The sequence below is a fragment of the Amia ocellicauda genome, chromosome 2 (assembly GCF_036373705.1).
Source record: "Amia ocellicauda isolate fAmiCal2 chromosome 2, fAmiCal2.hap1, whole genome shotgun sequence".
NCBI classification, from domain to species: Eukaryota; Metazoa; Chordata; class Actinopteri; order Amiiformes; family Amiidae; genus Amia; species Amia ocellicauda.
Window position 1 is genome coordinate 11,569,669 of NC_089851.1, and position 17,737 is coordinate 11,587,405.

General features: G+C 37.0%; 1 protein-coding gene across 3 annotated transcripts in view; it reads right to left on the reverse strand.

Annotated features, from left to right (window-relative positions):
* The window catches only part of LOC136764393 (disks large-associated protein 1), a 194,164-nt gene that overhangs the window by 127,232 nt on the left and 49,195 nt on the right, over positions 1-17,737 (reverse strand). For all 3 annotated transcript variants that reach the window (XM_066718420.1, XM_066718429.1, XM_066718438.1), the window contains exon 2: positions 365-448. The gene's annotated coding sequence lies outside the window, so the exon portion shown is untranslated. The remainder of the gene's footprint in view (positions 1-364; positions 449-17,737) is intronic.

A 17,737-nucleotide genomic window follows, 5' to 3' on the forward strand; every position in this document is an offset into this window, starting at 1 on the left:
ATTATGGCCACAACCTTCGAGCAAAAAGGTTCTACTTTAAAACTGTTCATCCTCTTGTGTAGTTCAAAATGTTCAACATGGATTACAACAGTGGAGCATAAGACATAAGTGAGCAGTATTATGTGTTTTTCAATACAAGCAACCCAACCAGCTATGCCAGAAGGCCAGTGTCCAGACACAGTGTGATTTGCACTCTCTCAAGTTCCCATGATGCAAACTGTATCACCGTTAAAGGCTCATTAATCATGTGGATCCCTCTTACATCTGCAAGGCATCCATTCAAAAGTAGACCCTTTTAAAAGCTTTTCCACTGACATGTTAAAATTTTCACTTCAAAGTGAATGAAAATTTTATTTTTACTTACCCACTTTAGTTTCCCATCTTATTTATGTTGGTTCTGGGGCATCTGAATCCCGGTGAGATCGTCTTTTGCCAAAGTGGTATTCTACTGAAATAAAACACAAAACAAAGATCTAAATAGATAGCTTGTGTGGACAAAATATCCCTGATTTGTGACACAATGCTGTTGGAAGTGCATTTTTCAAGTGAATCATAATTTTAATTTAAAAAGTACCTAGAAGAATTTAAAACAACCATTAAACATAATTATGACTCAATGAAAACACCAATCTCTGCAGGATATCCTGTGGTTAGAGAACAGGATCACAGATGATATGCAAATTGCAAATATTTAACTTCATACTATACATCATACATCAAAAACTACAAATATACAAACTCATATCTGATACACATTCAACAATTTAGTCACCAATAACTACCAAGACATCCTTGTGAGCCATATTCAGAAAGAGGTATTTTTAAGAATGACAAATGCATGAATAATGCCTTCCTTCCCAAGGACAATTACATGAGTTACAGTCAGACTGGCTTCCTTCCAAACCATGTATCTCTGATCATATTTACACCCTTCAAACCTTTATAAATTAAAAACAAAGGTGAAATGTTTGCATGTGTTATGGACTTCAGAAATGCATTTTATTCAATTTGGCATGGAGGTTTATTCAATAAGCTTCCTCAAAGTGGTGTAGGTGGCAAATGTTAAGGCATAGTCAAGTGAATGTTCTGGGAAAGCAAGTGGAGAGTGAAAACTGGTAGCAGAAGAAAGCTCTTCACACACGTAGCATGTAGCATGATAGAGGGCTGCGGAGTCTGCCACAGCGCAGTGCAAGATCTAAACTGCATTAGCAAGCTGGCCACAGTGCTAGAGATTAATTTCCTATTCTGCACTCTCTACCTGCTCCTAATCTTATCAACAGAGCAGCGGCTGCAGTAGTGTCCCTCACTGTTGGAGGAGTACGGTCAGACTTGGTCACAAACAGTCAACTTTGAGAGTAAAGGCTGTTTCCGACACTGGATCCGATACGTCATTTGTAGTCCCTCATCAGAATAGTTGTCCATCAATGGCGTTCAATGGATCTGTTAAAACTGCACCAGTGTCTCGCAAGCTACGCCACTGTTTCTTTAAAAAACCTTATCGCACACAAGCTATGTCTCAGATACAAAAGCAGAATGCATGGTTCAACATTAAATTCATTATTTGAAAGTGCAAATCTTTGTAAATAACGTAGGTCTTTTTTTGAGTTGTTTAACCACTTTCTGTGCTGTGCTTAACCACTGTCTAGGAGAATTCTAGCTACATCAATAGGTACCATTCATGTCCAGCTCCTCCACGATAGCTTGACATAATTTGTCTGTATTTATTTGCTTTGTGGTATACTTCTTTGTGGTTAGACACACGGAAGATAAGGTTTTCCAGAGGATACAAATTAAGTGCATCAATCCACGTCTTCCTCTCATTTTTCATAGGTCAAAGTAATTTTTAACGCATGTAAAATCAGATTGAATCAAACTTGTTTTGATTGCAAAATTGACACATAGGGAGGTGCACACTTTTTTTAAAAATCTTTTCACTCTCGTAAAAATTCGATCCAGTGTAAAGAACCTTAGACCAGAGCTATGACATTCCAGAACATGAAAAGATCACAGGTAAGCAGGTACCACCCTTGAATACACAAGTCAGTGTATAGGTCAAGTAAGAAGTGCCATTAGATTGACAAGATTAGATTGAATGCTTACCCAAATTTAAAAACACAAATTGTAACAATACAGATCATAAGATCAGAGAAAAAACTATCTGGCCATAGCAAATCATCTATGCTGTCACTGTGAGATGGGAAAAGTCAAGGCTGCCATGCACGATATAAAATAGGGGAGAAATACTTTCCAATTGTTTAGAAAAACTTTTAAAATTTTACATACTCCCCCATATTATAACAATCATTTAATCCTGTTAGGAGAGAGGGAACAGACAGAGGAATTAGCAGCCCAAAATACCTCATACCTCATACCAATCATACCCATGGGGAGAGTGAGAAGACCGCAGTGATAGCAACCTTACTGTAACTGTTAAAATAGAAGGAAAGCAAGGGGATGGGACATCATCTTGAAGGGCATTCATGCGCTGTGTTCTGTATCAATGTATTTTATCTGTGCAGAAACTCTTAAGTAGTTGGCACACTCCCTCTGGAGGAGACTGGTTCAGGAGTTCAGTCTCTCCACACAAAAAAAGACTTCATGACTCTGAATTGCACATGCAGCTTTATTCTTTACTCGGTCAATATAAACCAATCTTAAATAATTGGTTACTTGAAGGTGCCTAAATCAACACTGTGTTGCAAGCTAATACACATACAGTTAGCCCTCGCTTATTATTATTTTGCTTTAAAGTCGCCCCTGAATTACTATCGATTCTTTGCATATAACTTCCTGTTTCGCTTTAAGGTCATTTGGCTGGAAGTCTCTAGCAGAGATGCAAGCTGGTATTGATGAGGAGAAACAGGATGACATGAGAGAGGTGCCCAGAGTCACACAGTGAAGAACTTACAAATGAGAACTTGAGAGAGCTGGAGAAGGGCTTCGGAAGAAATTCTTCAAGGATCTCCCCCTGTGAAAGCATTCACCACAAAGCATCTGTCTCAGGCCATTGATTGAATTAATCATGCCAGGGGAAATATTAGTGAGCAAGACACTGACAGGGAATGCAGGTCTAGAGTGAGCAGAGTGAGCAGGAAAGTCATGGATGTTTTACAATACTACAGGATACCCTTCCCAAAAAACTTTGCAACTGTCATTAAGGCTGTTATTTTTTTGGTGGATGTGGAAAACGCTTCATAAGAAATGCAAGAATCACAGCAGACAGAGGCAAGCATGGAAAACACCCACTGTCTTCCCTTACCTCCAACAACCTCCAGTCATCACTGGTGAGAGTTAATCTATGTAAATGTATGTTAATCTATTATCTTTATTATTATATTTCTTAGCAGACACCCTTACCCAAAACAACAATTGTTACAATACATCACATTGTTTATTTACAGTTAACCCTTTATACAGCTGGGTTTTACTGGAGCAATCTAGGTGAAGTACCTTGCTCAAGGGTACAACAGCTTTGAACTCATGACCCTCCACTCCAAAATCCAGAGCCCTACCTGCTACTCCAGACGGCTGCCCTGATCAGTTACACTTATCTGTCTGTTTTGAAATGTCTTGTTCACAGAAGGGAACAAAATCCCAGGGACATCAATTGACATTGTGTTCTTTTTTTATTCATCTTTTCATTCTTCATCATTCATCTCTTTATATTGTCTTTTTATGGGGAAATATGATGCACCTCAGATTATTAACGTGGCATTTTCTTTTAATTCAATCCATTAATTCAAACTGAGAACTTCACATATAACCAGCAGGGAAAGGGCAAATGACATGTAAAGAGCAAAAGTACAACAGCTGTGCTACAGGATAAAGGCATTACAGGACAAATCTGCACCAAACAAAAATGAGTTTCAGGAGTATCCATGATGCTGCACTGAGCCTGCTTTGGTACATGAGAACGCAACAAGCAAAGCATGTGGAAGCCAACTTTCTTGGCTAAAGAGAGGCCTTTTTTGGGACACTGGCCAGTATCCAGGTGTTTTGGAGTAGTGATGAAGCTGAATAGTCAAATATTCAAACAAACGATCAAATTCATAAATCGATAGGGAAGAAAATAAAGAAAAAATACAAGGATGCTGTATTTCGTAAGGAAAATAAACAAAAAACAGCACCAAGGTATGTGAATTTCTCAGAAAACACGCATAGTACTGGACAGGGCTTAAACATTTAAAGGATCAAGAGGTGCATTTCAATAATGAATCCGAGTTTGTGACTGACTGTAAAGACTCATGGATAAGGCTTACAATGAAATTCAGAAATGGCCAAATATTATCCCTGCGTAGCCCTTGCGAGGCATGAACTGTGAGGGAGGATCAGGAGGCAGCAGGATTGTGCAGTGGTTTGGATAGTTGGTTCAGGCCCAGAAGCAGCAGCAGGGATGAGCTCTAGATACAAAGACTGAGAGAGATGCAGACTCTGTCAACAATAATGAACCCGGGGAGGAGGCATCACAGTCGGCAACGGGGTTCTGAGGTACAAGACAAAGGGAGGTAAGATAGCGCTGGTTGCTTCAGGTCCAATAGCAGTGGCAAGGATGAGATGAGTGAGCAACATTTGGAGACTGAAGCCACAGACAGATAAAGCAATAAAGTACAAATAATTGCATCTCGCATGTTATCTACAGAAACAAATCAAATATAAGCTCCAGAATGGTACATTTTGTTCTCAACAAACCTCTGCCTTTTGTAATGTCCTCTGCACATGGCTGCTCTTGTATGAGTAATATGAATCTAGACCACAATGATTAATGAACTTCCGTCATATTCATATTTATGCACTACTACCTGTTTTGCACTACGATAGAGGTTTGATTTGGCTCCATGTTCCCTTCCCTGGCTCTTGTCTAAATGTAAAAGTTCATATTACTCACATGCAGAGGCAAATGTGACACTCCCCCCAAAACATGTTGTTCTCGAAAATGCTAAGCTCCAAACCCAGACTTACGTATCTTTTTCAACCATATGTTTGTTGCCATTGTATCAGCGATCTTATGTGACATTTGCGGGGTCTACTTTGAGATTTGGCACTGGACCAGTGAGCTTGTGTAGTGACTCTCAGAGTTAGTCAATCAGGCCCAGAGTCTGTGTTCAGGAGTCAGGAAGTCAATACGAAGTGGGTTTACTTGGATACCGTCAAAGGCTTTGGAGAAGAATATTCAAGAATGTGCTCAAACAGGCCAATGGTAAAGCTGTAATTCCCTGGTACAATTATTTTTAAATACAAGACTCAGCTGCCAGCTTCATCTTTTATCTCTGCACTGACTTACCTCCTGCCCAGGAGCTTGTTACTATGTACTGTATCTAATAATAGTTTTAAAGCTCATGTCTGAACTGACTTTAAAAATATTGTAATATTTTGAATGACAGGACAGAGCATAATTAATACAAAACACCAACATTTCCCTGTAGCATTAATGCATAAAGAATCAACAGGTATGTTTTATGGAATACAAAACACCAAACTGATTCCTACCTGTCCCCAGGAGAAATCATTTTAATTTCATGCTTGGTTGGAATGTGTTGCACATAACCATTGTAGATTTAAAAACACTTGTGTAAAGTATCAGCCTACAGCTCTATTAAAATTTAAAGGTGGTTCTAATGAAAAAAAAAAAACACTATGTATGTTTGTATTCATTTGTTTTTAAGTATTCTTATATAAGTATCAGGTTCTTCATTTGTTTTGATTTTCCTTGCCACTTTTTCATGTTATGCAATTCAGTTTTGAATAATTTATAATTATGTAAATATTATTTTCTTCAGAGGACTTTTTTGTAAATGGCCTTGCAACAGGTTGCATTTTCTGCTGTCCATGTGTGGGTATCTATGCCCCAGGAAAAAAAGAAATGTTTTGAATATTGTGATGTGATGAAAACTGTAGGCTACATGCAACGTGGGATATGAAAACAAATATATGGTATATTTCATTTTCATTCGTGGACACACAAATTTCAACAGCAATGATGACAATTAGATTTAAAATGCCTCCTTTGAGGAAGAATTGTTTTTCTTTAAGTATTTTCCCCCCAATTTAAGAACATCTGTATTCCTCCTCTGTCTTCTATATTTTCACAGAGGAATCAAATAAGGCAAATGCAATTATCTACACAGTACATGCATTTAATACAGGCAATATAAGGGTACATTAAATATTGTTCTGTTGTTTTCTGAAGCCAGTGGATTGTACGACTGACACACATCCAGGAAACATTGTTTTAGTTGTATTATTTTCTTAGCGATGTCAAAAACTCATTTAAATTGAACACAAATAAGAAAACACTAAGCGTAGATGTTAGATGATATTAAAAATGCTTTCAGATTTTATGATGTTCCTTAAGTATTTTTGATTAATCACAGGCTCAATTCATATGCTCAGTTTCCTCAGGAATCAAAGACACCCACCAATATAGCTGTTGAGCTTTTCATCATTTCATACATCACACAGCAGAGCTAATTTTAGTATCACAGGAGTAACACACAATCACATAGGTTAATTTGCTACCTCTATACAATGTGTAGCATGTTTCTAAAGGTGCCTGTGGCAAAGTATAATAGGGCCACAGCTGTATGTCTTGCTCTCTAAACAGTAAAGCCACATAGCATCAGTGATTCATAGCTTACACAGACACTTATATAAAATCATGACAAATAACAAAACATGAGTGTATCTAATCCAGTCCAGAACAGTTGATTGTGAAAATTTGCACCTCGTCATTTTCACCATGAATGAATTGTTAATTTTTTTTATTTTGCAGTCTTATGTAAATATGTCCTTTCGACAGATCAGTTTAATCTATTCAAGCACTCATGGCAAAGGCAGTAATGCCAAGTTAGGTCACATTAGAGCAATTCTAAGAAATTACAGGATGCAGTAAAGTTTTCCTGCAATTGTCATCATATTTTAGGGTGAATTTCTGTGAATTCAAGCTTCTTTTGTGTATCACAAATATTGTTTTGTGGTGCCAAAATTCAGAAGAAAAGCAGTACAATTAATTGGAAGCAATAAAGTACTGTATATGTGAATACAAAACACAGCATATAATAGATATACAAGATATACATATACCATGTGATCTAAATGTGCATTTTTGTATGTATTTTTTTAGCTCAACAATCCCTTATACTAGTTGGCAGTTTGAAATTGCTTAATTGTCCACCACTTTTCTCAGAAACACAGATTTCTTCTAATAATTTTACAAAAAGTAAAATAAAATATGAATGTCATAACTGAATAATTGCAGTTAAATGCAGTAGACAATGGACACCAGATTCACATTTGCAATTTAAATGTTAAACTTTAATTTTAGGTGGCATTTGACAGTCCCACGCCTGGCTGACCAAACCCTCAAGGACGGATTTAATTAAAGCCAAACCCATACGCTGCCACTAATTTATTTTTTACCTGCTGGGAAGAGGGCGCTCATTTATCAAAGCAGGTTAAGGAAAGTGTCTCACACTATGAACTTGGCTCATTTTAGGGAACAGACTGGTACGCCTAAAGGGAGATTGCTAGTCCTTTAGATAAATCCAAATACAACAGTTAACATATTAATAAAGAATTGATGAGAAATGTGAGATGCCAGCACACCAGAGCAGTCATAAACATACCAGAGTGGGATAGTATAGGCGCAAGTGTAATCTTGAAATCCAGGCCTGGCTGAAGAAGTCGCCATTAACAGGATGTGCATTTTAATTCTAAGGAGCTAGGGGATGAATGATAAAGCTAAACAAAAGTTGAGCACCTGCAGCAAAATGAATATTCCTTTCATTAAATAAATTCTCATAGCCTATGGATATGATATGATGCAAGCTGTTCCTGTAACAACATTATTCACACAGACAAGCATCATTGGTTTTGATCATTAGATGTATTCTTTCGCGAGTCTCAATAACACAAACATCTCCGAAGACTATTATGGCTGATGAAAGGGAATATAATGACTCGGGATGAAATGGAAAGACGATAAAGCAAAGCCCTGCTCGACAGTACTACGAGTATGATTTCCCAAATGATTAGAATAAGCATCTATTGTTTGTGCTGTCGTTTTCATCGTTTTGTATCCTTCCTCAAGAGTTCAAGACACATATTCTGCACAGATGTCACACCGGGGCTGGGCGGCGGGGTCTCGAGGAGCCGAAGCATCTGTGAGCGCTCGCCACGGAGACTGCTGTCAGTGACCCTGAACTCCAAATCTGACTCTATCTTCTCAAAGGGTCTGTAATGTAGCAATGACTAATGCGCTAACTAAACAAAGTGACATTTAATTTGTGTGAGAGAAAGCATTTCCAAATACCTGAGTTTAAAACTCACAAGCACAGTAATAGCTGTAAAGATCAAAAAAGCTACTGAATATCAACAGTGTTATCTGACTTTACATAGCTTTTCATGGGCCTTCGTAGGTACTTTAAATTACAGTATTGTATGACAAATATTGTACTTTTGTAGTGTATATATATATGTACAACAGCTAGGGTACAACGTCTTAATTTGTAATGTGTGGGTTGGTAAAAATTTTGATAAGGTCTCACTATAAGAAACTGAAACAAAACAAAAAAACATGAGAAATATAAATACATAACAAAGATGTGAGTATGGTATGGTTTGAGCAAGGGAACATACCAACCAGAAGAACAGACAAGTAATTAAACATTGTGGGTTAGCTATATAACTATCTGTTAAGAACAACAATGGGGAACATCTTAAATGGGATTGCTGCAAAATAAGCCAGGCAAAATTTAACCAAAAAAGCTAACTTGATGAGGAATATCAGTTGTGAGATGTTAATCTAGCTCCTATCACGAACATTTTCAGCTGAAAGACATTTAGCAACAAATCACCTATTTAGAGAATATGACCTACTGAAAACAAATGATTGATAGTGATCTGATTCTAGTGTACAAGATGCAATCGTGTCTATCAAACCTTTACAGACATATCTTACAAAGACAAAGTAATCAGAAATTAACCAATCCATCATTACCTTACCTCTCTACGAAACTTGCCCCTTTCTGAATTGTTATAAAAGATTAGTTAGGACAGTACTATGGTTCTATGTACTATGACTATTGCTTCTACTGTTAAATGGATGCTTTTCAGCTGTACTTAGTCAATGTATTTTTCTTTGAAGAATGATCGCTTTAAGCACAAACTTTATTCTATTTTGCACACATAGATTGTTATTCTAGGAACAAGAAACCCACAAAGTTTCCACATCAGGAAGTACTTTCAACTGGATTGATTCCAGCTGATACCAGATAATGCCGGTAAAAGCTTTTCCAGAAATCTGATCGCTACATTGTTTCATTTTCCTCACTCCACCAGTTTTAAATGGGATGAAAAAGTAAGCTCACATCAGATTTATAGTCTCTTGAATAATTCAGTTTGCTACCAAGACATAATCTTTATTGATATTGCCAGTTCTGGAACATTGATCTTATTTTAACTCACTATGCTGTAGTATTAAAGCCATTTCAGAAAACTTATTACATAGAAAAACATACACATATAATTAGATTTTAAAATGTAGATCTTAGTTCAGTAAATGCCAGAATATATCATTTTAGTATGTTCTATGTAATTGCTCCAACATTGAATGACCCTAATGTAGGGAGATGTACATAGTCTGTACCAAAAAAAAAAACAACAACCCTGTTTTCAAAAGGGTTTTCACATTTTCCAAGTGTGTGTATGTAAAATAGGAATCTTCCTGGTAATTTGAATGTAGCGTGTCTTCCTTACAAATCATTACAGCAGGCAAGTCACCCTGGCGCACATGCAGGTAGCACATAACTGCATGTCTTGGCCTTCCATATGGTCCGTACTGTTGGTGCACGCTAAGCAGACATCACCATGGCTCAGACGATAGCTATTACTGGACTCTCTGAGGCAACAACCTCGTGGTCATGGTTGATGGGTTGGAAAGCCACACGAAGCAGAAGCAACTGTGCCGGATGACAACTCTGACGGGACAGTGATCAACAATGCCCAGCCAGCACTTTGGAAATGAACAGGCAATCATCTGTGAAGCAATTGACAAGCGCCTCCAATCAAGGATTAGGAACAACACTTTAACCTCAGCCATATGCGGGGATCTAACTAATGTACAGTTGAGCAGTCATTACCGTGAACAGAAACCAGTTGTTTCTGACTTATGCTCACCCTGTACAGTCCAATGCAGTCCTGGTTTATGCTGTTTCAGGGAGATAGCGTGCCACCAACCTGGTCAACACATCGATCCTTGTGTGTCATGGCTCCTGTTTAGGCACCTGGTAGCAGAATAAGGATGTGAGAAATGTTTAAATGACAACAGCTTGAACTCAAATGTTACTAAACGGATGCGTAACATCCCAGAATACACGTATAGGACCAAGTGCACCCTGCAATTCACTTCTACCAATTTCTACCCCAGTGGTGATTGGTTACATCCAGGATAAGAACACTTCTGTGCCCTGAAAAGCATTACTAAGAGCTTCAGCATCTTCCAATCACCAGCTTTAAATCCCACTGAGCATCACTGGGTTATGCTGTAACATGCCCAATACAATCAGACATCAAGATGACAATGGTAAGACTGCTGGAGCAAAGGGGAAATATTGACTTATCTAACATCCAGCATAATGTGGAATCCATGCTGTAGCACTTTCCATCTGATTTAGGATGTGGTGGACAGTTAGCGATTTAACCTAGAAATAAAATATGGGGTCTATCCTGCTAATTTAACCATTCAGAGGAGAGCCACTTTCCCAGAGCTAATAGTTTAAATATTGCAGAGACTACAATGACATTAGACACAAATTATAAATGGAGAACAGATCAATTAGCCTGAAAACAAGCTCCCTGGGTTAACAAATCCATTTCTCTCCAGTCAAGGGTAATTGATTGACTGTCAGCCACAAGCATTAAGTTATTTTTTTTATTTTTTTTGTTTCTTTCTTCATACTTTTTTTTGTTTTTTAAACACATGTGCAAATGCATGCCTCAGAATTTGAAACAACTTTGTTACATGCAGCCTGACCTTGGCATAATGAGATTTCACAAAATGGCTGATCGAACAAACGTTGTTAACTGTGCTTTTGAGACAGTAATTGCAATTTTACTGCTCCAAAGGAGACGGGGAAGCATGAAAAAATAAACAGGGACTAAGAATGAATCTGCATTACATCAGCATAAGATTATCAAGATCTTTTAGATCAGATTGGCTTTGTTTATCACATTTCCCTATCTTATCCAACAGTTTAAGGTGTTCAGTATACAACTGACAATAGCTGACCTTTCTGTAATATGGGAAATGTTTCTCTGGGAACACCATGTGCCACAGGATGCATGCATACCGCGTGTTGAGTCAACATGTGAGATAGGGATTACAAAAATAATCAAAATATTCCTTAAATGCCCCCTGGTTTTTGGAAAAAGGGTCAACATTATGCTTTGAGCTTCTTAAGAAAAACAAAAAAACAACAATACAAAAAACATAAGTTTTCTCCTAACTTTGAACATAACTACCTTCTGCACATTTACTGAAGCACTCCATTGCAAATACATCACGGTCACATACACAGGACACATGACATGTACAATTGCTTTCCTTGTATCTATAACTACAATACTATTAAAGTAAAGGAGAAAACAAATACAAAAATATTCTACAAGGCCAACCTTGTGAAACATTATAATTAGATCTATTTTGCAATGGTAAGATAAATGCAATTGATTCAAATAAAGCTTTGTGAGAGAAGCATTCACTTGAATGATAACTGAATGCAAATGCACAATGTTGTGAAGGGCAAGTATGTATTTATTGTGCATATTGGTGTTGTGCCACACTAATTCTGCAGAGCGTAAACAAAACATCTTTATGAAAGTGCAGAATTCTGTATTGTTTATATGGTAGGTTTGCACTGATATGTTATTGGGATGTTTATTTGTACTTTGTTAGTTTTATATTATATGACATTCAAAAATTCTAATAATGACTATTGAGATGAAGAGCATTGTTTTGTGATATCCTGGATATTCTACAACCTTCGTTCAGTAGTAGAATATTCTAGTTTCTCTAAGGGTATTTAATGTATTCTATTGATTATAGAAGCTGCTGGGTCTCGTAAATATTCAGCAAACTGTGCATTTGGCTTTAGCTCCATCAACTTGCATATAGAAAAGACTAGAATTATTTTTATATGGACATGGGGGCAGGACTTCAGGGGAGGTTTCCCAAGCTAGGTCACAAAACCATGTAAGTCGAGTTTCAGCCCTGTGTGGAGAATAGCTGAGGCAAATGGAAGTGTAGGTGAGTAGAACTGAACAGTATGGAAGATAAGATGAGTAAATTCCCCTTCCTGTTTGCATCCTGCTGACAGCAAAATAGGTCAAGGCAAAGGTAAAGAGACCGGCAGAAATGGTTGCAGCTTAATCACTTAATAATAACTACAGGGAACACCACAATCTACCATTATAGCACTTGTATATCTAATTCACTAAGGTCAAATTTAAAAAAAATATATATATTTTTTAATTATAGTTGTTTTAAGCCTATATATAATAAAACATGGCTGCACTTTATGGCTGAATTGACCACTCAACCATAATATGATACAAAATATGTATGACCTTTTAAAATATGCAACCTATTGTACAAACTTGAATTATATCATGTGCAATGAATGCATATACAGAAACATTCCACCAAACACGGTTTACATCATCTCAGTCTACTGTGTGCAAGAGGGTTAGGAACAGATTTAGAAATACTCGAGGTAGCTATATTGTAGGTTAATTAAATAATAATTTTTGCACTTTTGGCATTATGAAACAAATGCCTATGCAACACAACACGATTATTTAAACGTAAACATAAGTGTTAGCAGCTGCTCGGGATAATTTTCTTGAGTAGTCAGATGCGGATAATTAGACATATTTTGTACTACAAATCTCAAAGGTTAACAGAGTACTTGTGGATTAAATTAATGTGTTTGTCAAGTTAACAAGATACCACTCTGTAGTGTTAAAATTAATTTTTAAAAATTAAATTAAATTACTTTAAATCATATTAAATCCATTGGAATTGTAAGTGTTTTCTTTTTTCCAACAAACTGTGCAACACATCATTTTAAGACCAGTTTTTGTTATTTCCTTCTCAAAACAATGTATTTAACACTGTTATATTTAGGTTGTTAAATTACATTGAATAGCCATTGTAATCAGTATGCAATAAACACTGGCCCATTCGCATGCCATCTCTTTTAATCATGTTAGTAATGATGTGTAACATATCATTATTTCATCGGGTAATTAATAAAAGGCATGTTCTGACAAAACAACATAATACATTCCCATTACAGACCAATATTTGCCTTTTTTACAATTCATAAAGATTTATGGTGCAATTGATTGAGACTTACTGGTTTTATTTTAATTGTTGTTTTAAAGGTACAGTAAATCTACAATAAAACAAATACGCATTGCATACAATAAAGTTTGGTTGATTTTTAAAGTTTTGGCTGAGAAATCATTTAATATTCTTCAAACAACATACAGACAACAAAATTGAGTAGAGCAAGAGGATTTCAGTAACATTCGGGCATGATAACTACATAAGTGTTGAAAGTTAAACAGATAGGTCAGCAAAAGTAATGTGCCCATGGTTGACATTCACATCTACCCAACTCATCGCACAGGCGCCTGGTTAATTTAAGATGTGGTGACAACACAAGCCACAAAATGACACTGATCCCAGGTTGAAACTGAAGTGATGGAGTGACACATGCGATGTGGGAATAAACTCTGTCATGTTGAAAGACTAAGGGATTAAATTGATGTTGTGGTCACTGTAACAACTGGGGGAGTTTAGGAGTCAAAATATGGCCAACATAACAGTGAGATTACCACTGAAAAACAGCAAGCCGACTCTTAAAGCTGGCAGAAAGTGAGTCATGACATGGAGCTAAAACTAATGCAAAGAGGGTTTTTTCCAAACAGCAAGAGGTCAATGAAGGAGGAAGTGAAACAGCAAAAGGGCAAAAAAGGGAAAACGAACAAGATGTGGCAAATGTTCTAAATGAGTATTTCACAGAGGTTTTTACAAAATAAAAAATGGATAACATGCCACAGGTTAACAATCAGTCAAGTCAAACCCTAAGAGAGATCAGGATAAATGAGGAGGAGGTACTAAAGGGACTAGCAGAATTAAAAACAAACAAATCACCTGGGCCAGATGGTATATTTGCAACAGTACTTAAAGAAATGAGGGAAATTATGTATAGGCCACTAACTCAAATATTCAAAATGACACTTAGAACAGGGGATGTGCCAACTGACTGGAAGACAGCAAATGTCATACCAATCCACAAGAAAGGGGACACAACTGAGCCAGGAAATTACAGACCAAATCAGTCTCACCTTCATTAATTGTAAAATGTTGTAAAAAATTATTAGACAGAAAATAGAGGAGCATCTTCTTGAAAACCATATTCTTGGAGATAGTCAACATGGGTTTAGATGAGGCAGATCATGTCTTACTAATCTATTAGAATTCTTTGAATATGCAACTGCAGCTGTAGATCACGTGAAAGCATATGATATGATATACTTAGATTTTCAAAGAGCTTTTGACAAGGTTCCACACCAAAGAATGATCCTCAAATTGGAAGCTGTAGGCATTCAGGGTAATGTAAGTAGATGGATAGTGAACTGGTTGATGTATAGGAAACAGAGGGTGTGGATTAGAAGAGTTGCTTCTAACTGGAGTGAGGTTGTTAGTGGAGTTCCACAGGGATCAGTACTAGGGCCTTTGCTTTTTCTAATCTATATTAATGATCTGGACTCTGGGATAGTTAGCAAACTTGTCAAATTTGCAGATGATACTGAAATAGGTGGCTCAGCAGATACATTCTCAACAGCACAGGTTATTCAAAGGGACTTAGATCATATTCAGTTGTGGGCCAACAGCTGGCAGATGAAGTTCAATGTGTACAAGTGCAAGGTATTACATGCAGGTAACAAAAATGTCCACTATAATTACACTATGGGAGGAATAGAACTAGATGAAGTAACACATGAGAAAGACCTAGGCATGTACGTGGACTCCTCACTCCATCCAAACAATGTGGGGAAGCAACAAAAATGGCAAACCGAATGTTAGGGTATATTGTCAAAAGTGTAGAATTGAGAACAAGGGCAGTGATGTTCAGACTGTACAATGCACTAGTTAGAGCTCATCTGGATACTGTGTACAGTTCTGGGCTCCACAGTTCAAGAAAGATATCGCTGCTCTAGAGGCAGTTCAGAGGAGAGCAACCAGACTTATTCCAGGTCTGAAGGGAATGTCCTACTGAGAGACTGAGGAACTGAACCTTTTCACCCTGGAACAGAGGAGAGTACGTGGGGACTTGATTCAAGTCTTCAAAATCATGAAAAGCATCGACCACATCAAACCAGAGCAGCTTTTCCAGATCAGCAGAGACACACAGACCCAGGGACACAAATGGAAGTTGGGCTTCAAGGCAATCAAGACAGAAAACAGGAGACACTTCTTCACACAGAGAGGCGTCACAATCTGGAACAAACTCCCCAGCGATGTGGCTGAAGCGACAATTTGGGAACATTTAAAAATAGACAGGATAGGATCCTTGGATCACTTAGTTATTAATGGACAGCAAACGAGCATGATGGGTCGAATGGCCTCCTCTCGATCGTAAACTTTCTTATGTTCTTATGACATTCCCATTGTGGGGACTCCTGCACTGGATACCAGCAGCGCCACGATCTTTGAGGACTGTAATCATGTTTACAAGATGTCCAGTTGTGTTATTTATTATGTGGAATAGATTAAGTTCTCCATCCCGATATGAGGATGTTGTTGTCAGGTGGTTGTTTGGTCAGAGAATGGCGCTCTCCATTTGACATTCCAGCTGACTGAACTGAGTTGAGACATGGGGCATGTAAACTGCCACTCCATATAAATCAACATTTTATGTATGATTTATTTATGAATTATTACTTTATTTGGTCCGGTCTGTCAGTACAGGTACACTTTTATACGATTTAAGGGCGATTCAGTTCTCAAATAACAGCTCCTCTACAAATCAGAAAGTATAAATTAAAAAGAATTGTCTCACTTATCAAATAATGTAATATGTACAAATGCAGTTTAAATACTACCTGTGGCAACCTTTCATTTCAATCTTAGAAAGTATTACTTTAACTTGCACCCATAGTACCTACAGCAGTGATATATTGGAATTCAGCTGACAGTCTGAATAGAGAATTAGGTGAAAATTGTAGAGCAATTTAAGAGGTTTGCTCATTTAGAATATCTTATCAGCTTGCACTATACAGCACTAACACCATTTCAAATTGAATCTTTTGAAAGCTAAACCATTTTGAAAGCCATGTCCTGGAATAACAATATGCTTAGTATACACATGAGTATTGGCTACTGTGGTTACGTTATTTACATATGGTGTATGTCCTATCATCATTCTTTATTTTGGGGTATATCTTCATTGAATCTTTATACTCTAATTGTATAGCCTATATTCAGAATGTTTCATTAACTAGTTTTGTACATCAGTTATACTTAGTTACATACATAGATTATTTCAGAAGATTTCACAATGTAATAAAACAAATATTTAAACTGAAATTCACAATTCAAAATGGATCTCTTAATTTCCAGAAGCATATTGAGCATTATTTATATATTATTGTGTTGTTATTTTAAGGTATAGATGTGTGTTTTTCTTTTATTATTATTATTGGTTCCATTACTCATTATATGATGCATGAAAAATAAATTATATTTTATTTTTGGTACATTATAAAATTAGTTTTTCATTTTACTGATAAAAATCAAATGACTCATCATTCAAACTTATTATAAATAGCTGGATGAATTTTTCTGTTAGATAAATCTTACTGGGTTTAATGCCTGCCTAACTGTATTAAACCCCATTCACACAAACTTTTGCAGCCTTTTTTTCATGGCATTTTGTTGCCAGAAAGGTCCGTGTGAAAGGGTCTAAGCCGGAATAACGACACCAGTCGACCTAGTCAAAATTCTAGCAAATTTGCAGCAACGTGTCTGTGTGAATGGAGCAGGAATAAGAATGCCACCGTATGACGCATCATGTCCTTGTGTTGTCGATGCAGTACGTTAACTAACTGGCATAACCAATCAGAACAGGCTACAACTTCAGACTGCCATGGATCGTAGGCGCAGATAACATTTTAGGAGCGTCCTCTGTCTGGCTTCGTATTGCAACCTTTGTTTTTGTCAGCCCACACATTTTGGTTTGCATCTTGAAACACAAAATTCATTGTATCTCTATCACTTTGAAAAGAGACAAAGCAGCAAACGAAGTTCTTCCTCTCGCCCGCCACCTTTGTGTAAACAAAGGAAGCATGACACGTTACAACGCATATATGCATCATTCTCTGTTTTGTGTGTGAAACAGTATATCCAAGCATTCTGCCGGCATTCAAAATCAGTGTGAATGAGGGTGCAAGAGGAAAAAACACTCAAACACTGCCTGTTTTTTGCTGGTATTGGAGCGTGAAAGGGGCTTTACATTCCAAAAGCAAGAAGCATTTCCCTTATTGCATCATTACATTTACCCTAACATGAAACTTCTGTAACAAATTTGCATTACATAATAATTGAATTATGAGGAATAAATCACTGTTCATTGTTTCATCATCTGCCTACTGACTGAACAAGTAAACAGGA